Source organism: Triturus cristatus, chromosome 4_1 (genome assembly GCF_964204655.1).
Source record: "Triturus cristatus chromosome 4_1, aTriCri1.1, whole genome shotgun sequence".
NCBI lineage: Eukaryota > Metazoa > Chordata > Amphibia > Caudata > Salamandridae > Triturus > Triturus cristatus.
Genome location: NC_140585.1, coordinates 959,387,675 through 959,414,519, shown reverse-complemented (window position 1 = coordinate 959,414,519; position 26,845 = coordinate 959,387,675).

The window sequence follows — 26,845 nt, the reverse complement described above, 5'->3', positions numbered from 1 at the left end:
ACTAGGTAATTGAAGATGTGAAAGACAAGTGTATAGTATGTTAGAAGACTGCATGCATACTGCATAGACATTTGAAGCAGTCTATGTGGTAATGTATGGTTCACAACATGAGTACTTGGAAACTGACTAAACCATCAGACTACTGCTAGGACAGTGCCTGGGTAAAACTTTTAAATTTTCAGTTCTGGTACAGTGAAGAGAATAGTACATGGTACTGCACTTTAGTGTCAAACCCTGACTCATGTTATCGATGCATAAGCAAAGAATAGCTTCTAAAGCTACTAAAACTTGACAACATGACCGGTTTTAAAACAGTTATCTGTCAGCAAATACACGATGTTACCAAATGCTTCTATCACAATCCTTACCCAAATGTACACAGACTCACAGTGTGATTTTAGACAAGCAACACTATCCTAGGAGTTTACCAAAACTCATTCACTAATCTAGAAGAGATAAGGGTACTGCACACAATCTACATATTTAAGTACAGCACATTAGTATCAAAGCATGACTCATTTTATTAATGCATAAGCAAAGACTGGCTTCTAAAGCTACTAAAACTTGACAACAAGACAGGTTTGAAAACAATTATCTGTCAGCAAATACACGATGTTACCAAATGCTTCTCTCACAGTGGTTCCCAAATGCACACAGACTCACAGTGTGATTCTAGACAACAACCACTATACCTAGGAGTTTACCAAAACTCATTCACTACAGTAGAAGTGGTGAGGGAACTGCACACAATCTACATATTTCAGGACTGCACTTTTGTGTCAAAGCCTGACTCATTTAATCAAAGCATAAGCAAAAACTGCCTTCCAATGCTACTAAAACTTGACAACGACAGGTTTTAAAACAGTTATATGTCAGCAAATACACCATGTTACCAAATACTTCTCTCACAGTGGTTCCCAAATGCACACAGACTCACAGTGTGATTCTAGACAAGCAACGCTATCCCTAGCATCTTACAAAAACTCATTCACTACTGTGCAAGGGGTAAGGAGACTACACACAATCTACATATTAAAGTATGGCACATTAGTGTCAAAGCATGACTCATTTTATCAATGCATAAGAAAAGACTGGCTTCTAATGCTACTAAAACTTGACAACATGACAGGTTTTAAAACAGCTACCGGTCACCAAATACACAATGTTACCAAATGCTTATCTCACAGTGGTTCCCAAATGCACACATACTCACTGTGTGATTCTAGACAGACAACACTATCCCTTGCACTATACCAAAACACATTTCTTCATCTAGAAGGAGTACTACATATTAGTATAGAAACATAACTCATTTCACAAATTCATAAACAATGACTGGCTTCTAATTCTACCAACATATAAAAACAGCACAGTTATCTGTCTGCAAACACATGAAAAACACACATGCTTATCACAGAATGGTTTCTACATGCACACACACTGTCAATAAGATTGTAGAGAAAAAAAGTACTCCCTACACTTTAGCAGGAGAAATACATTAGTCTGATTAAAATCAAAATAGTCTACATACATCCCCTCACAATTAAATAACTCACCTTTCAAGTTGTTTTGTAGATTAAGAAGTATATCAGTCACACACCAGATTTTCTTTTACAGAATCTCTGCACTGTGCACCTCTCAGCAAAAACAAAGAATGGAAAAGTTTCCCTTTCATTTTCCACACATATACATGTAAACATCAAATCACAATCCTTCACACATAAATTCAAAAGCAAAAACACATTTCTATTGGTTAAACATTTCAACCCTTTACAAATGAAATACATTTCAACCCTTCCCCAAATCTGCCTTCTGCCTGTTACCATAGAAACAGGTCATGGAACACTGCACTGAGCACAAAGGTCAAAAGTTCAGCACACAATGTTGCTAAACAAGACAGCAAGTGTGCTTGACTTTTCAACATATCAGCTTATCATATATAATGTTCCTTACAATCATTTTTTGTCAGGTGGACCAACCCAAAAAAAAGGTTAAAAGGAGACCCACTGGTGCTCTCACCAGAGGGTCCTTTACAGTCATCCCCAGCATCAGCCAGTGGCTGACAGACGCACTGTGGAGGGAGTGTGGGCATCGAGGCCCGCACATATATGGTTAATTCATACAATGCACAGCTACCGCATCATGTGAAGTATGTATGGGAAACAGAGCTTGAACTTTAACAGAACTTGGCCATTTGAGGCATCTCACTTAACATCTGGAGCAGCCTTGTTGGGTTGTGTCTCCTGTGCACTTTACTTATCGATCTTATGACGATGACTATTCATTCTTATATTCCTTGTACGGCACATTCGCGGGGTTTTGGAGTTGCCTGGCTCCATAATAGCAGTGCCATTCTTACCGTATCAGTCAGGTACTTTTGGATAATTTACTGATTTTTTAGTTTATTTTCCCATGTTTATTTTAGTTGGATTTACTTTGCCAATATACCTACGGTGAAGGGGAGTCTCCACTAGCAGGCAGGAGTTGCAGGACTACAGTGTTTTATTATTCTTTGTTCCCCCTATTTTGCGAGTGCATTCTTGCTGCTGATGCCACGGCTCCTTAGAGGCAGGGCTTTAAATTTAGCATGCCGGCGTGACCGGGCTGTCATTTGGGGCTTTTCACTTAATGTCTGGAGCAGCCCTGTTGTGTTGGGTCTCCTGTTCAATTTACTCATTGAACTTGCAAAAGTGGCTCTATTCCTTCTTTTGTTCCTCAAATGGAGCATGCGCCAAATTTTGGAGTTGCCTTATTCCATGATAGCAACACCACACTTTTTTTTTTTATCAAATCTGTTTTTATTATTTTTAAAGAGTATACACTTTAGTAACTTACATCGCATACAGAAGTTCGTAAGCATGTATAAATTGCTAATCAATACCTGGGCCTTTGGCCACCTTAGTTCAACATGCATTCAAACTGTGCAGCAAATTACATGATGAATGCTCACTCAGGAGCTAGCTGTACTACCGTTGTCAATTCTGGTGCAGTCTCTAAGAATTGGCAGGAGAGACCCTGTGTCAACCTCTTAGCCGTGCATGCAGTCTTATGCCAACCAGTCAGCTCAAATCATGTAAACAGATGAATTACTTACGAATCAAAAAAGAAGGAAAAACCCATAACAATGGCAGCGTAAACTAGTTATACATGCTGAACTCCCCCCCCCTTCCACCTCTGTCTCCACCCCTCGCCCCCCTGGGACACTTGTTGCTCCACAGCCATAACCGCCCATATGTAGTTGCACTCGGACCAGTGTTGGGCCGGAAGAAGCAGGGCCACGCTATCCCGTCGGTGTAGCAGCCTGTGGCATACCGCCGCTCGCGCAGACATTGCCAGCTTCCCTCGTATGTCCCGTGTGGCCCTCCCCTTCCAGACGCCGGAACTCACAAAGCATCTGCTCCCAGCGGTCCGCCATAGGTTCCTTCCGCAACCCCAGGGTTTCCTCCCTTCGAATGGCCGTCCCTTCCGCCCTAGCCCATGCCTGAAATGAGGAGCTCCATGCCCGTGCGTGTAGCGGGTCGTGTGCCTTCCACCGCCTCGTAATGAGGCGCTTTGCTACTACGAGCCCCAGGTCCAGGAATCGGGACGTTACCCTGTCTTTAGGGGATCTTTTATAGTGGTGCAAAATGTGTTCAGGCCAGTCTAATCGTATGGTACGACCCACACTACCCTGAAACAACCCGCTGATTACGCTCCAATAGGTGCCCAACCCAGGACAGCTCCACAGCATGTGCAGGAACCCCGCCCCCAGCTCTTTACACCTCGGGCACAGTGTATCGTTGCGATGGAAATACCTATTAATAAACCCTGGCGTAAGGTAACCCTGTGGACAATGAATAACTGGATTTGGCGGAACCGCATGTTCCTGGGGATACGCACTGGACCTTTAAGTATCCTCTCCCACTCCTTATCTGTTAGCGGTCATCCCAGGTCCAGTTCCCATTTGCCTCGAAGCGGGTCGAAGCTGATCGCCGTGTGTTCCCTTAGTGATGCCGCAAACCAGCGAACCAGGTGCCTACCTCTCCCCATGACGTACAAGTATTGCATGGTTAGATGCTGGCTGGGCTCCGTGGTCATGTCTCCCCATTTGGCAGTCAATCTCGCCATCAGGAAGCGGTGCGCCAAGAACCCCCTGGACGGGAGCCCGTCCTCTGTCACTAGGGTCTCGTATGATATGAGCGCACCATCCCGATATAAATCCCCCAGCGTACGTACATCGGCTTCCCACCATTCCGCGAGCGCAAGAGCCGTAAGCACCCCTCCACCACTGGCGGAGCCCTCCAGAGGTATAGCTGGCGCATATGGGGCAGCAGCGCGGGTGAGATATAAGGCCCTCCGGAAGCACTTATATGCCACATCCAAAAGGAGCGGCATCGGCCGCATGACTGTGGCAAGAGGGTGAAAAAACCTGGTTATTCATTCTAGGGAGTAAGGCATCATTGTTGTGGCTGTATCCTCCCTGCCCCTATCAGCCAACCAGCGGGCAACCCATTGCAGCTGAGCGGCCAAATAGTAGTGTTCGAAGCAAGGAGCAGCCAGACCCCCCCGGTCTGTCGGCAGGAATAACTTCACGAGCGCCAACCTTTGTCTAGCCGTGCCCCAGACAAAGTCCCGCAACATCCTGTGGAGCCTGCCAAAAAAGGGGGGGCCGGGATATATGTCGGCAAATTAACAAAGTAGTACAGGAGGCGGGGGAGCATGACCATTTTGGCGAGCGCCACCCTGCCCGTGCTTGTCAGCAGAAGTGTACTCCAAAAGCTCACCTGCGACTGAAGCGCCGTGACCGCCCTTCCCAGGTTCCCGTCAAATAAGTCAGCCGGGAAGCGGTATATTTGTATCCCCAGGTATCGTAAGGTGCCTTCCTTCCACTGGACCGGCGTACCATCAAGGCAATATCCCGGGTCCTGAGTCCCTGCGCTGAAAGCGTAAAGGCAGGATTTACCTACATTCACCCGAAGTCCCGAGATAGTGTCAAAGGTCTGCAGCAGCTGGGTCAATCGCTCCGGCATGCGCCCCACATCCTTCACATAGACCAACAGGTCGTCAGCATAGAGCGACACTTGATGAACTGCGTCCCCCAGTGGTATACCATCTCCCAGGGTCGTCCGTATAGCCGCCACCAGGGGCTCCATCGCCAGGGCGAACAGCAACGGGGACAAAGGGCACCCCTGCCGGGTGCCCCGGCCCACCGACACCGCCTCCGAGACATATGATCCCAGCCGGAAACGGACTGTGGGACTCCTGTAGAGCAGGTCAACCATCTGGAGGAACCCCCCTTCCAACCCATACCGCAACAACACCACCGACAGATAACCCCATTCCAGGCAATCAAACGCCTTCTCCAGATCTAGAATAAGGCATCCCGCTCTGGGCCAATCGTGTACGGCCTCGGCTGCCACCCTGAAATACCTCCTAAGGTTTAATGACGTGGACCTCGCAGGGACAAACCCGTTCTGGTCTGCATGTACCAGGTGGGGACCACTGGCGCCAACCGTTCCGCCAGTACTTTTGCGAGGATTTTATAATCCACGTTAAGCATCGCCAGGGGTCTGTATGATCCCAAAGCCGTGTGGTCTCTGTCTGGTTTGGGCAGGGAGACCAGGAACGCCTCCCGCATGGAAGAGGGGAGCGACCCTTCCTCTAACGTTTTGTTGTAGAGCATATGAAGCAACGGCGCCAGTGACTCGCGGTATGCTTTATAGTACTCCGCAGGCAATCCGTATGGCCCCGGCGTTTTCCCGGATGCCAGTGATTGGATCGCCTCACCAATTTCCTCCATGGAGAGAGGCTCACTGAGTGCTGCATTATGCTCCTCTGAGGCCACGGGCAGTTGGATAGAGGCTAGAAACTCCCCCAGAAGATGCCGGGGACCAATCCCCTTGGCCGTGTACAATGTTTTATAGTGGTCAGTGAAGGCCCGGTGAATTTCGCGTTGCGTGTATGCCATCGCGCCATCCTCCCTTCGGATTGCACCTATCGGGGCTCGGCGGTCTTCCTGCCTTATCAACCAAGCCAGCAGACGGCCCACTCTATCCTCTCTGGCGTGCGTTCTGGCCATGTGCGCCGCATAATTATGACATCGGAGTCGCTCCAGAAGCTCCGCATGTTTACCTCGGAGGTCCTCTAATCTGTGTGAATGCCAGCCCCCTCCTTCCCGCTCCCTCTCATACTGCAAGAGCTCATCCTCTAAACGCGCCAGGGAGTCCAAAAGCGTCCTACGTATGTTCCACGTGGCCCCCAAGCAGTGCCCCCGGACGGCCACCTTGTGGGCGTCCCACTCCATTAATGCGCTGCTCGCCGTCCCCTCATTCATGTCAAAGTATACTAATATAGCCGTACCGAGGGAAGAGCGAAACTCCGAGTCCTCCAGTGCACTTGGTTGGAGTCGCCAAGTGGGCACCGGCGGCCGGTCCGCCTCCCAGCTGATCCGAAACCACAGGGGGTTATGGTCGGAGTGCGTCCGCCCCAAATATTCGGACTGCGCAATAAGCGGGAGCAACGATTGGGAACCCACTATCCTGTCCAACCGGACATGCAAATCATGCACTGCTGAATAATAGGAGTAGATCCTGTCCTTCGGGTGAAGTATGCGCCACAGGTCCTGCAGCACCCAGTGCGTGAGCCAGTCCCCGAGCGCCCGAGCATTGGACTCCGCTATTGTGGCACGGAGGGGGGGAAAAGATCTGTCTAACTGAACATCCAGCACCATATTGAAGACTCCTCCCAGCAGCCAGGGGAGCCCGGCATAGGGGTGCAGGAGCTGCGTCAGCCGTACTAAGAAGGACAACTGGTCCACATTAGGTGCGTATAACGATCCTAGCAACAACTCTTGGCCATTCAGCTTCCCCCGCACCAGCGTATACCTCCCTTCCCGGTCCACAACCACCTCCTCGCAATTGAAGGGGACGCCCGCCCGCACCCAGATCAGTGTGCCCCGCGCATGTGCCGAAAAGGTGGTGCCGTATATTTTCCCTCTCCAACGCCTACAGAGTCTGTCAAGCTCCGTCTGGGTCATATGTGTTTCCTGTGGGAGGGCAATCCCAACAGAATGCCGCTGCAGGTAGGAAAAGATGGAGTAACGTTTCGACGGCGTGTGCGTGCCCCGTATATTCCAGGTCACGATATTAGTGTGTGCCATCATAAAGCTGATTAGTCAGTCAAGACTTGGGTCGAAGTGTCCGCGCCGGGGGGGTGCGGGCTATGGTCCAAGGGGAGCATGTTAATGCGCTGCCATGCAAACAATATAACTACTGTGAACGGTATAACAAATAGGGCGTATCCCCAACAGGGCATCCGTCCAAACCTTAGAGACTCTAATCAGTGGTGAGTTATTTCAGTATAGTGCCTGATGGGGTTCGTGTGTTAACAACAACTTGTTGGTACTATTCCCCCTCCCATATATCCTCTGAATGTAGGAGGTGCAGTATTGTGTTGCAAATGAAACTGACGCACAGGCCCAGTGCGAGTCGCGGCGACAGGAGCCTACAAGTGTAGACGAGCGTGGCATCTAATGCCGTGTGCATCCCGCCCCCACGCAGCAGGTCGCCCCCGGCTCAACTAATACGCCCCCGCTAGGCCCCAAGAGCCCCCCAGCATGCAGTGCGAATCAATGACATGTGTGCTTACATATGTAAAAGGGCATACTGACATAATCTCACACAATCAGGTCAGCAGTCTGTGGGGTCACCGCTGGCAAATTCAAGTCTTCCGAGATCTCGGTGGATGGAGACGACGCCCCACTGGTGCCCGGAGCACTTAACGTGCTGACCTCCATGCGATCACTGTGTTGTGGTGTCCCAAGTGTCGCCACCGCCTAAAGCACCTCCCGCCGCTCCATTCTAATTCTCTCCGGGCTAGGCGCTACTGGCCCCGGCCGTGCAGACTGGCGTAATCCCCGGCGCTTGCGCCGTCTGGACCTTCTCTCTGGGCGGCTACCAGCATCTGAACCTCAGGGTCTCGTTCCTGTCCACTGCCCCGACTCTTCCAGCCAGTCCCACACGTCCGCCGGGGAGTCGAAAAAGCGGGTCCCCTCCTTTGCAACCACTCTTAGCCGGGCCGGGAACAGCAGGGAGTAAGGCAGCGCCAGCTCCCGAAGTTGACGCTTCACCGCTATATAGTTGCTCCTGCGCCGCTGCACGGCTGCGGTATAGTCCGGAAAAAACATAACTCGGCTGCTGCCCACAGTCAGGTCGCCTGATTTCCGAGTTTCGCTCAGGACCACATCGCCGCCAGGATTGGAAAAGAATATATATATATAGCCTTACGGAAGGAGGAGAATTTTGCCAGTTTTAAGAAAAACGTTAAAACTTGGCTTTTTAATAAATAATTGTGGTCCTTGACAGTTACTGCCTCTATGTTTTGACCTCTTAGCCCTGGCGCCGGGAAACCCTTTGTGGGTATCTGTGCGCATTACAAATGCAAAAAATAAATAAATAAATAAATAAATATATATATATATATATACATATACATATATATATTTATATATATATATTTTTTATATCTATATATATATTCACAGAAAAAAACATAGGTTTCAGGGGTGTTATAGTTAGCTGCCCATTTCACTCATACAAAACCATAGAAATTCCTCTGTTATAGTTAGTTCTGCTAACTATAACTCACGCGCCCGCAATGCACTGCTGATGATGTCACATAGTGCATCATTCATGACATGGTCAGTGACATCACTGATGACACCACTGATGACATCACTGATGACATCATCCACTGAATGTGGTTTAGTTTGAAATTTAAATATGTATTATATATATACCAATCTGTATTGAAGATTGAGTGGATATATAACTGTCTGGATGGAGGATTTAGTAGCTGTCTGACTGTCTTTTTAAGTGAGTAATTAAAAGTGTCTCACTTAATACATGGATTAGTAACTAAACTATGTGAATGTGTGCAGCACTGTCTCTGTTGTTGTATAACATGCTGCATCAGTTGGTCACTAACTACATGAGTGTGTATATTAGTTATTGATTAGTTGGGTGAGTATTTGTATGGGACACTGAGTTTGTGTGTGGTTGGATGGGGTGTGTGTAACTCTATGCATAGATGTGTGAATGGTTGATTGACTAGGTGTATGGATTTAAGAGTGCATGTGGAAACAGTTGTTTGGGTGACTGAGTGTATTTATTTGTGTGTTGGTGAGCGAATATATGTTTTAGTTGTACATCTTCAACAAAGTAAAAAAATAAAAGGCATTGTATGTGAGAGTTGGTGTATATAAATAAGTATGTGTAAGAGTCAGTGATTGTGAGAGTAACTATATGAATGAGTGTATAATTGTAATGGTGCTTTTTTAACATATTAACGATGAGTTACTATGTGTTTGAATAAATGAGGTGTTGTTGGATAATTGTGTAAGTGTGTAAATGTAAGTGCGATACATTTTTTTCATGAGTGAGTAGGATGACTGCATAACCGACTAAGATGACTGCTGATGTGTCAATGTCTATATATGTGTATATGTGCATTTGATAGTGTTCTATTAATTAATGACTGCATGTATAGATGATTCTGTTGTTGAATGGGTAGTTGTGTGTGTAGACTTAGGAATCAGTGAGTGGGTATGTAGTAACTGGTATTGGTGTGTCAATGGTTTCAAATATGGTACTCTGTATTTTATAGTGAGAGATGAAAGGTTATACTAGTGTATGATGAGGTGTATCAGATTGTCAAGTGGATTATGTCATCAGTGATGTCATTTGAGATGTCATCAGTGATGTCATCAGTGATGTCACTGACCATGTCATGAATGATGCAATCTGTGACATCATCAGCAGTGCATTGCGGGCGCGTGAGTTATAGTTAGCAGAGCTAACTATAACGGAGGAATTTCTATGGTTTTGTATGTGTGAAATGGGCAGCTAACTATAACACCCCTGAAACCTATGGTTTTTTCTGTGAATGTCTAAGGTTTTTTAAATGCTAATTTCTAACTATAACGTCTCTGAAACCTATGTTTTTTTCAGTGAATTTCAAAGGTTTTTTAAATGCTAACTTTTAAGTGTGATAGTAGTTATATCTATTTTTTTGTCCTGATTTTCTACAGTTTTTTAACTGTTCATTTATAAATATTTTATTCATTAAATACCATTATATATTTTTCTGAAAATTGCACAAATTGTTTTTTTTTAATTAAAACTGAAATATTGATTAATTTTCTTGTTTTCATTTTTTATTTTAATATATTTATATTATATTCTTTAAAAAAAATCAAATTTTTTTCGGAGTCGCGCACTCAAAGTGTGCACATCACGGTGGGTGCGTGCATTCTAGCTGCCATTTTAGAAAAGTCATGAAGGATCCGCGTATGGTGTGCGACGCCGGCGTGTTTTTCAGTTACATCATATACATTTAATATCACGTGATATGCGCGATTGGTATGCGACCAGTCTGTGACTCCTGCTCCCGCGCATTCGCGACACATGCGCATTACGGTACGAGATGTTTGCACGGTTGCGGGTCCCACGTGACATCATATACGTGCTGGGGCGTGCTGGGTGCGCGACTCCCGCAAAAAAAATGTATGTTCCAAAATGATATGTATGTGTCTTTAATATACATATTAAGGCAAGAGATTATGTAAGATATTCATCAAAATAATATATTTGTACTTATAATAAACTTATATTATTTTTAAATATATTTTCGCGCAGTCGGGTGCGTGCATCGTGAGTGCAGAAAACCAGGTCAGCAGTGCTGCTGTAGAGCCAGAGAACCAGGTCAGCAGAGCTGCTCTAGAGCCTAAGAACTAGGTCAGCAGAGCTGCTCTAGAGCCAGAGAACCAGGTCAGCAGAGCTGCTTTAGAGGGAGAGAACCAGGTCAGCAGAGCTGCTTTAGAGCCAGAGAACCAGGCCAGCAGAGCTGCTTTAGAGCCAGAGAACCAGGTTAGCAGAGCTACTTTAGAGCCAGAGAACCAAATCAGCAGAGCTGCTTTAGAGCCAGAGAACCAGGTCAGTAGAGCTGCTCTAGAGCCTAAGAACCAGGTCAACAGAGCTGCTCTAGAGCCAGAGAACCAGGTCTGCAGAGCTGCTGCAGAGCCAGTGAAACCAGGTCAGTAGAGCTGCTTTAGAGGGAGAGAACCAGGTCAGCAGAGCTGCTCTAGAGCCAGAGAACCAGGTCAGTAGAGCTGCTCTAGAGCCTAAGAACTAGGTCAGCAGAGCTGCTCTAGAGCCAGAGAACCAGGTCAGCAGAGCTGCTTTAGAGGGAGAGAACCAGGTCAGCAGAGCTGCTTTAGAGCCAGAGAAACCAGGTCAGTAGAGCTGCTTTAGAGGGAGAGAACCAGGTTAGCAGAGCTGCTTTAGAGCCAGAGAACCAGGTCAGCAGAGCTACTCTAGAGCCAGAGAACCAAATCAGCAGAGCTGCTTTAGAGCCAGAGAACCAGGTCAGTAGAGCTGCTCTAGAGCCTAAGAACCAGGTCAACAGAGCTGCTCTAGAGCCAGAGAACCAGGTCTGCAGAGCTGCTGCAGAGCCAGAGAAACCAGGTCAGTAGAGCTGCTTTAGAGCCAGAGAACCAGGTCAGCAGAGCTGTTGTAGAGCCAGAGAACTAGATCAGCAGAGCTGCTCTGTAGCATAAGAACTAGGTCAGCAGAGCTGCACTAGAGCCAGAGAACCAGGTCAGCAGACCTGCTGTAGAGCCAGAGAAACCAGGTCAGCAGAGCTGCTTTAGAGAGAGAGAACCAGGTCAGCAGAGCTGCTTTAGAGCCAGAGAACCAGGCCAGCAGAGCTGCTCTAGCTGAAACTGACTGACTGACACTGACTGACTGACACTGACTGATTGACACTGACTGACACAGATTGACCGACACTGACACTGACTGACACTGATTGACTGACACTGACTGACTGACACTGACTGACTGACTGACACTGACTGACACTGATTGACACTGACTGACACTGATTGACTGACACTGACTGACTGACACTGATTGACTGGCACTGACTGACTGACTGACACTGACTGACTGACACTGACTGACTACTCTCTACTGCTCTACTACTGACTCTCTACTACTCCCTACTACTCTCTCTCTACTACTCACTCTCTACTACTTACTCTCTACTACTCACTCTCTACTACTCTACTACTCTCTACTACTCACTCTCTACTACTCACTCTCTACTACTCACTCGCTACTTCTTTCTACTACTCACTCTCTACTACTCATGCTCTACTACTCTCTACTAGTCAACTACTCACTGTCTACTACTACTCTCTCTACTACTCACTCTCTACTACTCTCTACTATTCACTCTCTACTACTCACTCTCTACTACTCATTCTACTACTTTCTACTACTCTCTACCACTCACTCTCTACTACTCTACTACTCACTCTCTACTACTCTATACTACTCACTCGCTACTACTCTCTACTACTCACTCTCTACTACTCTCTCTCTCTACTACTCTCTACTACTACTCTCTACTATTCACTCTCTACTACTCACTCTCTACTACTCTCTACTACTCACTCTACTACTCTCTGCTGCTCTCTACCACTCACTCTCTACTACTCTACTACTCTCTACTACTCACTCTCTACTACACTCTCTCTCTACTACTCTCTACAACTCACTCTCTACTACTCGCTCTCTACTACTACTACTCACTCTCCACTACTCACTCTCTACTACTCGCTCTCTACTACTCTCTACTACTCACTCTCTACTACTCACTCTCTACTACTCTCTACTACTCTCTCTGCTACTCACTCTCTACTACTCACTCTCTACTACTCTACTACTCTCTACTACTCGCTTTACTACTCCCTCTCTACTATTCTCTACTACTCACTCTACTACTCTCTCCTACTCTCTACCACTCACTCTCTACTACTCTACTACTCACTCTCTACTACTCTCTCTCTACTACTCACTCTCTACTACTCACTCTAATACTCTCTACTACTCACTCTCTACTACTCTCTACTACTCACTCTGTACTACTCACTCTCTACTACTCACTTTCTACTACTCTCTACTGTTCACTCTCCACTACTCATTCTCTACTACTCGCTCTCAACTACTCTCTACTACTCACTCTACTACTCACTCTCTACTACTCTACTACATCACTCTACTTTTCACTCTCTACTACTCTCTCTCTACTACTCACTCTCTACTACTCTCTACTACTCACTCTCTACTACACACTCTCTACTACTTGCTCTCTGCTACTCGCTCTCTACTACTCTCTAGTACTCTCTACTATTCACTCTCTACTACTCTACTACTCACTCTCTACTACTCCACTACTCTCTACTACTCACTCTCTACTACTCACTCTCTACTACTCTACTACTCTCTACTACTCTCTCTCTACTACTCACTCTCTGCTACTCACTCTCTACTACTCCCTACTGCTCACTCTCTACTACTCTCTACTACTCACTCTCTACTACTCTCTACTGCTCACTCTCTACTACTCTCTCTCTCTACTCTCTACTACTCACTCTGCTACTCACTCTCTACTACTCTCTAATACTCTCTCTCTGCTACTCACTCTCTACTACTCTCTACTACTCACTCTCTACTACTCTCTACTACTCACTCTACTACTCACTCTCTACTACTCTCTCTCTACTACTCACTCTCTACTACTCACTCTCCACTACTCACTCTCTACTACTCGCTCTCTACTACTCTCTACTACTCACTCTCTACTACTCACTCTCTACTACTCTCTACTACTCTCTCTGCTACTCACTCTCTACTACTCACTCTCTACTACTCTACTACTCTCTACTACTCGCTCTACTACTCACTCTCTACTATTCTCTACTACTCACTCTACTACTCTCTCCTACTCTCTACCACTCACTCTCTACTACTCTACTACTCACTCTCTACTACTCTCTCTCTACTACTCACTCTCTACTACTCACTCTAATACTCTCTGCTACTCACTCTCTACTACTCTCTACTACACACTCTGTACTACTCACTCTCTACTACTCACTCTCTACTACTCTCTACTGCTCACTCTCCACTACTCATTCTCTTCTACTCGCTCTCAACTACTCTCTACTACTCACTCTACTACTCACTCTCTACTACTCTACTACATCACTCTACTTCTCACTCTGTACTACTCTCTCTCTACTACTCACTCTCTACTACTCTCTACTACTCACTCTCTACTACACACTCTCTACTACTTGCTCTCTGCTACTCGCTCTCTACTACTCTCTAGTACTCACTCTACTATTCACTCTCTACTACTCTACTACTCACTCTCTACTACTCCACTACTCTCTACTACTCATTCTCTACTACTCACTCTCTACTACTCTACTACTCTCTACTACTCTCTCTCTACTGCTCACTCTCTACTACTCTCTACTACTCACTCTCTACTACTCTCTACTACTCACCCTCTACTACTCTCTCTCTCTCTACTCTCTACTACTCACTCTGCTACTCACTCTCTACTACTCTCTAATACTCTCTCTCTTCTACTCACTCTCTACTACTCTCTACTACTCACTCTCTACTACTCTCTACTACTCACTCTACTACTCACTCTCTACTACTCTCTACTACTCACTCTCTAATACTCACTCTCTACTACTCACTCTCTACTACTCACTCTACTACTCTCTACTACTCACTCTCTGATACTATCTCTACTACTCTCTACAACTCACTCTCTACGTTCTATTACTCGCTCTCTACTCTCTACCTCTCTACCTCTCTCTACCTCTCTCTCTACTACTCTCTACTTCTCTACCTCTACCTCTCTACCTCCACACCTCTACCTATACACCTCTACCTCTCTACCTCTCTGTACATGCACACATATGCACATATATATATGCATATATATGCATATGCATTTATATATATGTATGTGTATATATATATATACATATATAAACATATAAATATAATCTGCATATCTATATAAATATAAATGCATGCAAACATATACAAATACATATATGCATACATATGCATGGTATGTACATGAAAGTTTGAAAAACTATAATACAAGCAAAACTAAAAAGCCACCTAATTACAAACAGAATTGCTTTAACTTAAACGAGGGCGAGACCTATTGCATTTTCAATGCTTGTTTACTTTGATTCCATCAAGAAGGCATTCAGATGTGTCACACATTTTCCATAAATTCTGAATGGTAGCACTCTAGTTGCTCATTAGATCACTGTAGTAAAGCTACTGCTCACCAGGGAAGTCTGCTGCTGGTATTCAAAGTGCATGTTTCAGTCTGCATGTCAGAATTTTTTAATGAAATGGAAGAGGATTTGAGAAGTCAAAATGTGCCCTAATCTTTCTTTCTGCAGCACTAATCCTAATTTCTGTGGCAAAATGAACCTCCTCATTTTGTTCCTTTGCAAATTAAATGTTTTAAGTGTTACCACTTTATTCCAATCAAGAGGGCATCAGGTGTGCCATATTTTTGTCATAAGTAAAATTGTTAGCGCTCTAGTTGTTCTTTAAAACACTCTGGGACATTCGGTCATTGGGCTATACTTGGGCTACATCTCGGTGATATTTGTGCTACATTTGGGCTCTTTTGTCTCTGGTGGCCATCTTGGGAGACTTATTTGTTTTGAAGTTTCCTAATTTCCTCATTTACAACCGTCTCCTCAGTAGGAAATACTTTCAGGTTTTTTACTTTCATTCCATCAAGAAGGCATTCAGATGTGTCACACATTTGCCATAAATTCAGAAGGTTAGCACTCTAGTAAAGCTACTGCTCACCAGGGAAGTCTGCTGCTGGTATTGAAAGTGCATGTTTCAGTCTGCATGTCAGAATTTTTTAATGAAATAGAAGAAGATTTGAGAAGTCACTCAAAATTTGCCCTAATTTTCTTTTTTCCGCACTAATCATAATTTCTATGGCAAAATGAACCTCCTCATTGTGTTCCTTTTAAATTAAACTACTCACTCTCTACTACTCACTCGCTACTACTTTCTACTACTCACTCTCTACTACTCTCTCTCTACTACTCTCTACTACTCACTCTACTGCTCTCTACTACTCTCTACCACTCACTCTCTACTACTCTACTACTCACTCTCTACTACTCTCTCTCTACTACTCCCTCTCTACTACTCACTCTACTACTCTCTACTACTCACTCCCTACTACTCACTCTATACTACTCTACTACTCTCTACTACTCTCTACTACTCTCTACTACTCACTCTCAACTACTCACTCTCTACTACTCTCTACTACTCTCACTCTACTACTCCCTCTCTACTATTCACTCTACTACTCTCTACTACTCACTCCCTACTACTCACTCTCTACTACTCTACTACTCTCTACTACTTTCTACTACTCACTCTCTACTACTCTCTACTACTCACTCTACTACTCTCTACTAATCTCTACCACTCACTCTCTACTACTCTACTACTCACTCTCTACTACTCTCTACTACTCTCTCTCTGCTACTCACTCTCTACTACTCACTCTACTACTCTCTACTACTCTCTCTCTACTAGCCACTCTCTACTACTCACTCTCTACTACTCTACTACTCACTCTCTACTACTCGCTCTCTACTACACTCTACTACTCACTCTACTACTCACTCTCTACTACTCTTCTACTCTCTACTACTCTCTCTGATACTCACTCTCTACTACTCTCTACTACTCACTCTCTACTACTCACTCTCTACTACTCTACTACTCTCTAATACTCTCTCTACTACTCACTCTCTACTACTCACTCTCTACTACTCTCTACTACTCTCTCTCTACTACACACTCTCTACTACTTGCTCTCTACTACTCACTCTACTACTCACTCTCTACTACTCCCTACTACTCACTTTACTACTCACTCTCTACTACTCTCTACTACTCACTCTCTACTACTCCACTACTCTCTACTAATCACTCTCTACTACTCACTCTGTACTACTCTCTACTACTCACTCACTACTACTCTCTACTACTCACTCTCTACTACTCACTCTCTAATACTCTCTACTACTCACTCTCTACTACTCTCTCTACTATTCTCAACTACTCTCTACTACTCACTCTCTACTACTCTCTACTACTCACTCTCTACTACTCTCTCTCTACTACTCTCTACTACTCACTCTACTACTCATTCTCTACTACTCATTCTCTACTACTCTCTCTCTGCTACTCAGTCTCCACTACTCACTCTCTACTACTCTCTACTACTCACTCTCTACTACTCTCTACTACTCACTCTGTACTACTCACTCTCTACTACTCACTTTCTACTACTCTCTACTGCTCACTCTCCACTACTCATTCTCTTCTACTCGCTCTCAACTACTCTCTACTACTCTCTCTACTACTCCCTCTCTACTATTCACTCTACTACTCTCTACTACTCACTCCCTACTACTCACTCTCTACTACTCTACTACTCTCTACTACTCTCTACTACTCTCTACTACTCACTCTCTACGACTCTCTACTACTCACTCTACTACTCTCTACTACTCTCTACCACTCACTCTCTACTACTCTACTACTCACTCTCTACTACTCTCTACTACTCTCTCTCTACTACTCACTCTCTACTACTCACTCTACTACTCTCTACTACACTCTCTCTACTAGTCACTCTCTACTACTCACTCTCTACTACTCTACTACTCACTCTGTACTACTCGCTCTCTACTACTCTCTACTACTCACTCTACTACTCACTATCTACTACTCTTCTACTCTCTACTACTCTCTCTGATACTCACTCTCTACTACTCTCTACTACCCACTCTCTACTACTCACTCTCTACTATTCTACTACTCTCTATACTCTCTCTACTACTCACTCTCTACTACTCACTCTCTACTACTCTCTACTACTCTCTCTCTACTATACACTCTCTACTACTTGCTCTCTACTACTCACTCTACTACTCACTCTCTACTACTCCCTACTGCTCACTCTACTACTCACTCTCTACTACTCTCTACTACTCACTCTCTACTACTCCACTACTCTCTACTAATCACTCTCTACTACTCACTCTGTACTACTCTCTACTACTCACTCTCTACTACTCTCTACTACTCACTCTCTACTACGCACTCTCTAATACTCTCTACTACTCACTCTCTACTACTCTCTCTACTATTCTCAACTACTCTCTACTAATGACTCTCTACTACTCTATACTACTCACTCTCTACTACTCTCTCTCTACTACTCTCTACTACTCACTCTACTACTCATTCTCTACTACTCATTCTCTACTACTCTCTCTCTGCTACTCAGTCTCCACTACTCACTCTCTACTACTCTCTACTACTCACTCTCTACTACTCTCTACTACTCACTCTCTACTACTCTCTACTACTCACTCTACTACTCACTCTTTACTACTCTCTACTACTCTCTACTTCTCACTCTCTACTACTCTCTACTACTCACTCTCTCCTACTCACTCTACTACTCTCTCCTACTCACTCTCTGCTACTCTCTCTACTACTCTCTACTACTCTCTACACTCTACTCTCTATTACTCATCCTCTACTCTCTACCTCTCTACCTCTCTCTACCTCTCTCTCTACTAAACTCTCTACCTCTCTACCTCTACCTCTCTACCTCTACGTCTCTACCTCTACTCCTCTACCTCTCTCTACCTCTCTCTACACGCACACATATGCACATATATTGATATGCATTTATATATATGTATGTGTATATATATATATACATACATATATAAACATATATATAATCTGCATATCTATATAAATACAAATATAAATGCATGCATACATATACATATATGCATGTTATGTACATGAAATTTTGAAAAACACTAATAAAAGCAAAGCTAAAAAGCCACCTAATTACAAACAGAATTGCTTTAACTTAAACGAGGGCGAGACCTATTGCATTTTCAATGCTTGTTTACTTTGGTTCCATCAAGAAGGCATTCAGATGTGACACATTTGCCATAAATGCTGAATGGTAGCACTCTAGTTCCTCATTAGATCACTGTAGTAAAGCTACTGCTCACCAGGGAAGTCTGCTGCTGGTATTCAAAGTGCATGTGTCAGTCTGCATGTCAGAACTTTTTAATGAAATAGAAGAGGATTTGAGAAGTCAAAATGTGCCCTAATTTTTCTTTCTGCAGCACTAATCCTAATTTCTATAGCAAAATGAACCCCCTCATTTTGTTCCTTTGCAAATTAAATGTTTTAAGTGTTACCACATTATTCCAATCAAGATGGCTTCAGTTGTGCCATACTTTTGTCATAAGTAAGACTGATAGCGCTCTAGTTGTTCTTTAAAGCACTCTGGGATTTCTGTCATTGGGCTATACTTGGGCTACATCTCGGTGATATTTGTGCTACATTTGGGCCCTTTTGTCTCTGCTGGCCATCTTGGGAGACTTGTTATGAAGTTTCCTAATTTCCTCATTTACTAGTGTCTCCTCAGTAGGCATACTGTCGGTTTTTTACTTTGATTCAATGAAGAAGGCATTCAGATGTGTCACACATTTGCCATAAATTCAGAATGTTAGCACTCTAGTTGCTCATTAGATCACTGTAGTAAAGCTACTGCTCACCAGGGAAGTCTGCTGCTGGTATTGAAAGTGCATGTTTCAGTCTGCATGTCAGAATTTTTTTATGAAATAGAAGAGGATTTGAGAAGTTAAAATGGGCCCTAATTTCTCTTTCTGCAACACTAATCATAATTTCTATGGCAAAATGAACCCCCTCATTTTGTTCCTTTGTAAATTTAATGTTTTAAGTGTCACCACTTTATTCCAATCAAGATGGCTTCAGGTGTGCCATACTTTTGTCATAAGTAAGACTGTTAGCGCTCTAGTTGTTCTTTAAAACACTCTGGGATTTCTGTCATTGGGCTATACTTGGGCTACATCTCGGTGATATTTGTGCTACATTTGGGCCCTTTTGTCTCTGGTGACCATCTTGGGAGACTTGTTATGAAGTTTCCTAATTTCCTCATTTACTACAGTCTCCTCAGTAGGCATACTGTTAGTTTTATACTTTGATTCAATGAAGAAGGCATTCAGATGTGTCACACATTTGCCATAAATTCAGAATGTTAGCACTCTAGTTGCTCATTAGATCACTGTAGTAAAGCTACTGCTCACCAGGTAAGTCTGCTGCTGGTATTGAAAGTGCATGTTTCAGTCTGCATGGCAGAATTTTTTAATGAAATAGAAGAGGATTTGAGAAGTCACTCAAAATGTGCCCTAATTTTTCTTTCTGCAGCACTAACCATACATTCTATGGCAAAATGAACCCCCTCATTGTGTTCCTTTTTAAATTAAATGTTTTAAGAGTTACCACTTTATTCCAATCAAGATGGCTTCAAGTGTGCCATATGTTTATCATAAGTAGGAGTGTTAGCGTTCTAGTTGTTCTTTGGAACACTCTGGGAAGCTGCAGTAGAACACAAAGGAATCAACTGACAGTCTCTGCCCTTGTTGGATGTACATGTTTTACTGAGAATGTCAGACTTCATTCTCACATGACTAAGAAAGATAATGTGAATTTACAGAAAATATGCTCTCAGTTTAGCTTATAGATCACCTTCCAAACCTCTGTGGGAAAAGCATGTGAAAATAGTTTTCTCTCAAACATGATTCATGATATCCCAGCAGAAGGTTTTTTCACATGGTAAAGTAAGCTTAGAACATACCACAATTCCTAAAATGAGAATGGTACCATCAACAAATGATTTATAATGTAACTAAATTCTTAAAACCTTCTATTAACTACAATGCTTTTTAATGAGGTCCTATCATGTATATTGGTCCCAAGATGGCTGCCCACACTTCTTGGATGAAGTGCTGACAGCCAATCAGATCTCACGATGAGATGTGTGGATAGGCTTCGCCCAGATATATATGTGATTTTACTTTTGATTTTCTCAGGAACTACTGAACGGATTTACACCATTTAAGCAAAAGGCACGACTCTGAACCAAGGTCTACCTGTCTGCCAAATTTGGTGTAATTCTGTTCAGCAGTTCGGGCTGTAGCTGCGTCAACAGGTCCTATGGGAAATTGCATGGGGAAAACGCGTTTTGGAACCCCCCTTTTTTCTCAGCCCCTGCTTGACGAATCACCACAAAACTTTCAGGATAGGAGCGGACCAGAGCTGGCCAAAATTTTGGAAATTTCGCGAAGATTCGTCAACCGGCGCAAGACTTATTTGGGAATAGAATGTTGCAGATTTCCTATGGAAAATAGGTCCTAACTATAACTACCTACTGGCGACAGCCAGTAGGTAATATATACATATATATATATATATATTTATATATCTATATTTTTATATACATATATTACCTACTGGCAGTCGCCAATAGGTAGTTATAGTTAGGACCTATTTTCCATAGGAAATCCGCAACATTCTATTTGGTATAACGTTGGTGCCGATTGACGAATCTTCGTGAAATATTCCAAACTTTTGGCCGGCTATGGTCCGCTCCTATCCTGAAAATTTCACGGTGATTCGTCAAGCGGGGGCTGAGAAAAAAGGGGGGTCCCAAAACGCATTTTCCCAATGCATAGGACATGTTGACGCAGCTACAGCCCGAACTGCTGAACGGAATTACACCAAATTTGGCAAAGAGGTAGTCCTCAGTTCAGACTCGTGACCTTTGCTTAAATGTTGTAAATCCGTTCAGTGGTTCCTGAGAAAATTAGAGTTACAAAGATAGATATATCTGGGCGGAGCCTAACCACATATCTCATCGTGAGATCTGATTGGCTGTCAGTACTTCATCCAAGAAGTGTTGGCAGCCATCTTGGGACCAATATACATGATAGCACCTCATTAAAAAGCATTGCAGTTAATAGAAGGTTTTAAGACTCTAATTACATTATAAATCATTTGTTGATGGTACCATACTCATTTTAGGAATTGTGATGTGTTCTAAGGTGATTTTACCATGTGAAAAAGCCTTCTGCTGTGATATCATGAATCATGTTTGAGAGAAAACTATTTTCTCATGCTTTTCCCACAGAGGTTAGGAAGATGATCTATAAGCAAACTGAGAGCATATTTTCTGTAAATTCACATTATCTTTCTCAGTCATGTGAGAATGAAGTCTGACATTCTCAGTAAAACATGTACATCCAACAAGGGCAGAGACTGTCAGTTGATTCCTTTGTGTTCTACTGCAGCTTCCCAGAGTGTTCTAAAGAACAACTAGAGCGCTAACAGTCCTACTTATGACAAACGTATTGCAAACCTGAAGCCATCTTGATTGGAATAAAGTGGTAACTCTTAAAACGTTTAATTTAAAAAGAAACAAAATGATGGGGTTCATTTTGCCATAGAAAGTATGATTAGTGCTGCAGAAAGAAAAATTAGGGCACATTTTGAGTGACTTCTCAAATCCTCTTCTACTTCATTAAAAAATTCTGACATGCAGACTGAAACATGCACTTTCAATACCAGCAGCAGACTTCCCTGGTGAGCAGTAGCTTTACTACAGTGATCTAATAAGCAACTAGAGTGCTAACATTCTGAATTTATGGCAAATGTGTGCCATATCTGAATGCCTTCTTGATGGAATCAAAGTAAAAAACTGAAAGTATTTCCTACTGAGGAGACTGTAGTAAATGAGGAAATTAGGAAACTTCATAACAAATAAGTTTTGCAAAATGGCCACCAGAGACAAAAGAGCCCAAATGTAGCCCAAATATCACCCAGATGTAGCCCAAGTATAGTCCAATGACAGAATGTCCCAGAGTGTTCTAACGAACAACTAGAGCGCTAACAGTCTTACTTATAACAAAAGTATGGCACACCTGAAGCCATCTTGATTGGAATAAAGTGGTACCACTTAAAACATTTAATTTAACACAGGAGCAAAATGAGGGGGTTCATTTTGCCATAGAAATTATGATCAGTGCTGCAGAAAGAAAAATTAGGGCACATTTTGACTTCTCAAATCCTCTTCTATTTCATGAAAAAATTCTGATATGCAGACTGAAACATGCACTTTTAATACCAGCAGCAGACTTCCGTGGTGAGCAGTAGCTTTACTACAGTGATCTAATGAGCAACTAGAGTGCTAACATTCAAAGTTTATGGCAAATGTGTGACATATCTGAATACCTTCTTGATGGAACCAAAGTAAAAAACTGAAAGTATTTCCTACTGAGGAGACTGCAGTAAATGAGGAAATTAGGAAACTTCATAACAAATAAATCTCGCAAGATGGCCACCAGAGACAAAAGAGCCCAAATGTAGCCCAAATATCACCCAGATGTAGCCCAAGTATAGCCCAATGACAGAATGTCCCAGAGTGTTCTAACGAACAACTAGAGCGCTAACAGTCTTATTTATGACAAAAGTATGGCACACCTGAAGCCATCTTGATTGGAATCAAGTAGTAACACTTAAAACATTTAATTTACAAAGGAACAAAATGAGGGGGTTCATTTTGCCATAGAAATTATGATTTGAGTTGCAGAAAGAGAAATTAGGACCCATTTTGACTTCTCAAATCCTCTTCTATTTCATAAAACAATTCTGACATGAAGACTGAAACATGCACTTTGAATACCAGCAGCAGACTTCCCTGGTGAGCAGTAGCTTTACTACAGTGATCCAATGAGCAACTAGAGTGCTAACATTCAGAATTTATGGCAAATGTGTGACACATCTGAATGCCTTCTTGATGGAACCAAAATAAAAAACTGAAAGTATTTCCTACTGAGGAGACTGCAGTAAATGAGGAAATTAGGAAACTTCATAACAAATAAATCTCCCAAGATGGCCACCAGAGACAAAAGAGCCCAAATGTAGCCCAAATATCACCCAGATGTAGCCCAAGTAAAGCCCAATGACAGAATGTCCCAGAGTGTTCTTAAGAACAACTAGAGTGCTTACTGTCTTACTTATGACAAAAGTATGGCACACCTGAAGCCATCTTGATTGGAATAAACTGGTAACACTTAAAACATTTAATTTAAAAAGGAACACAATGAGGGGGTTCATTTTGCAATAGAAATTATGATTAGTGCTGAAGAAAGAAAAATGAGGGCACATTTTGAGTGACTTCTCAAATCCTCTTCTATTTCATTAAAAAATTCTGATATGCAGACTGAAACATGCACTTTTAATACCAGCAGCAGACTTCCGTGGTGAGCAGTAGCTTTACTACAGTGATCTAATGAGCAACTAGAGTGCTAACATTCAAAATTTATGGCAAATGTGTGACATATCTGAATACCTTCTTGATGGAATCAAAGTAAAAAACTGAAAGCATTTCCTACTGAGGAGACTGCAGTAAATGAGGAAATTAGGAAACTTCATAACAAATAAATCTCCGAAGATGGCCACCAGAGACAAAAGAGCCCAAATGCAGCACAAATATCACCCAGATGCAGCCCACACGTAGCCCAATGACAGAAGTGTGCAAAACACTTATTTTTTGTGTATTTGCATTTTTATATAGTGCAGACTTGTCAGGTATTGGAGTGCTTTACATGAGCATTGGTTACATCACACAAGATCAAATTCATTTTGGTTGTTGACATGGGGAGATTAAGTGACTTGACCAGAATCACAGAATGTTGAGCTGAAGCAGAAACTCCAACCTGGTTCCCCAGTTGCAAAGTCTGCAGCTCTGGAAGTAACACCACATCCTCTCCCCTAGGTGCAACATTTAATCAAGTGGTCAACTGGATAAAAAAACATAAAGATTACAAATAATTCAAAAGTTCTTTGTCGCTATTTGAAAACTCAGAAAATATGTCCTCATTTTAGTTTTTTAGAGCACTAACCATGATTTTGATGCAAATAAGACCCTCTCATATATGTAATTTCTAAAGGAAATGCTCTACGTTTTACAGTTTTGATTACATCAAGATGATGTCAGGTGTTCCACACTTTTGTAATAAATCTAGAATGTTAGCAATCTAGTTGTTCATTGGGATACTGTTGAGAGGCAGAGGCCAGGGGCACGTACTCTGAAAATTGAAGGCAGGTAGGAGGGTGCAGAGGCAACAATTTGACCACACTGGGCAGGCAGGAAGGGCAGTGGCAGCACAACAGACTATGGAGGGCAGTGGAAAGGGGGGCAGGGGCAACAAACCAACAATACAGGACTGGCAAGAGAGGCTGTGGCAATATAATAGACCATTGTGGGCAGAAGGAAGAGGCAGTGGTGGTACAACCATACATGCCAACAGACCCGTTTCAGCCAGGAAACGTCCAATGTTTTTAAGCTCAAATGGGCTTTATTTGATCTGTCTCCTGTCTACAATCTCCTGTTTTTCAATGTAACTCAAAGGGGAAAATCAATACCCCAGTTTTTTTCAAAATCTCCCTCTTACCAAGTTCAAAATGTTCGCAAGTATGGTACATTGGATCATGGTAGGCAGGAGGAATTGGGGTGGGGACATGGACTCGGATAACAGAGGACAGGAGGGACATGGAGAGGTGCACCAAACTAACCCTACAGGGCAGACATCAGGGTTTGCAGCAGCACAATACACCACACAGGGCATGTGGGACGAGAGTGCAGCACAACAATCCACAGAAAGCACCAGGGAGGGGACAGGACCATGCACATGGACAACAAAGAACAGAGGGGAAAGAGGCAATGGTAGCTAGCTGACCATAATGGGCAAGAAGGAGGGTGCAGGGGCATGCACAAAGGACCATGGAGGATAGAAGGGAGGGTCAGGACCTGGGCACAGACAAGAGAGTTCAGGGGAAGGGGCCTCAAAACAGACCACGTGGGGCAGGCAGGAGGAGCAGTTGCAGCACAACAGACCAGGGAGGGCAGAAGGGTGTGGCAGTAAAATGGACCATGAAGGACAGGAGGAAGGGGATAGGGGCATGGCATGTGGACAGGCAGGGTGGAGGTGTCAGGGACAGGTTACAGTCATCTAACAATGCTAGGCAGGTGGGAGGGGAGTGGCAGCTCAACAGAACTCTCAGAGTAGATAGGAGTGGCAGGTCCTTGGAACATGGTGGGCAAAAAGGATGGAGCAGGGGCATGTACAAAGACATCGGAGGGCAGGGGGAAGGAGAATAGGTGCAGCAAGCTAAGCACAGAGGCTAAGCAGGAGGTCAATGATGGGCCATAGAATTGGGCAATGGAGGGCAGGAGGAGTGGACTGGTACATCATGCTAAATGGAGGGCAGTGGCAGCACATCAGACCATGCATGGCAGGAGGGAGGAGGCTAGTCCATGTATTCAGACAACAGAGGATAGGGAGGAGGTGGATGGGGCAGCAAGCTAACTGTTCAGAGAAGGTGGGCATTAGGAACTTTATTGTCTTTAAAATGTGTGTCTGTGCGAACTACTTAAAATATGAACAAGTATGCAGCATAATCTCACTTTTATTCAGGAAGAAGAGGACGTTTGTGACTGTGACTCCGGGCTCACTTGGCAGAAACACCCCCTGACCCTCCACCCCCCATCGCAAAATGTAATGCCCGTGAAAAGGGTAGGCATAGCGCTGTGCGTTATAACATAGGCATCGAGGAAGGCACGTTAGATGGGGCAATATAACCTGTGCGAAGGCAAGTGTGGCATGACAAATTCACGAGGTGGTGTTACAGTGCACATGGGCTAGAGAGCTGAATATAACACAGAGGTGTGTGGCACTCGGCGGGCACTGGTGGGTGTAACACAGCATTGGGCTCAGCCAGGAGCACGCTGTGACTCTCAAGTGAGGTTCCTCTCCTTTCCAGAGAGTAAAATAAAAAGTATTACACATCCGGCGGTTGATGTGTGTTTTATTAACTGTGAGGGGGTTTCTTGCATAGTTTGGTTGAATTTTCGTCGAATCCCCTTTGAATGGCTTGGTGTGCATGTGTATTAAATGTGCCCGTCAATAGCT